A 361-nucleotide genomic window follows, 5' to 3' on the forward strand; every position below is an offset into this window, starting at 1 on the left:
GGGGGCGAGGCCGCCTGGCCCCAGCCTGCGCCGCGCGCCCCTGAGAACCTCGAACCGCTCCCGGCCCACACACAGATGACCCCAGCCAGATGCCTATCTAACCTCCTCTTGAAGACCCCCCAGGGTAGGGGAGAGCACCACCTCCCTTGGGAGCCCATTCCAGATTTTGGCCACTCTAACTGTGAAGAAGTTCTTCCTAATGTCCAGTCTAAATCTGCTTTCTGCTAGCCTATGGCCATTATTTCTAAAGACCCCCCAGGGGCGCCTTGAATAGAGCCTCACCAATTCCCTTCTGTGCCCCCATGATGAATTTATAGGCAGCCACAAGGTCACCTCTCAACCTTCTCTTGCGGAGGCTGAA

The sequence above is a fragment of the Alligator sinensis genome, unplaced genomic scaffold (genome assembly GCF_000455745.1).
Source record: "Alligator sinensis unplaced genomic scaffold, ASM45574v1 scaffold643_2, whole genome shotgun sequence".
NCBI classification, from domain to species: Eukaryota; Metazoa; Chordata; order Crocodylia; family Alligatoridae; genus Alligator; species Alligator sinensis.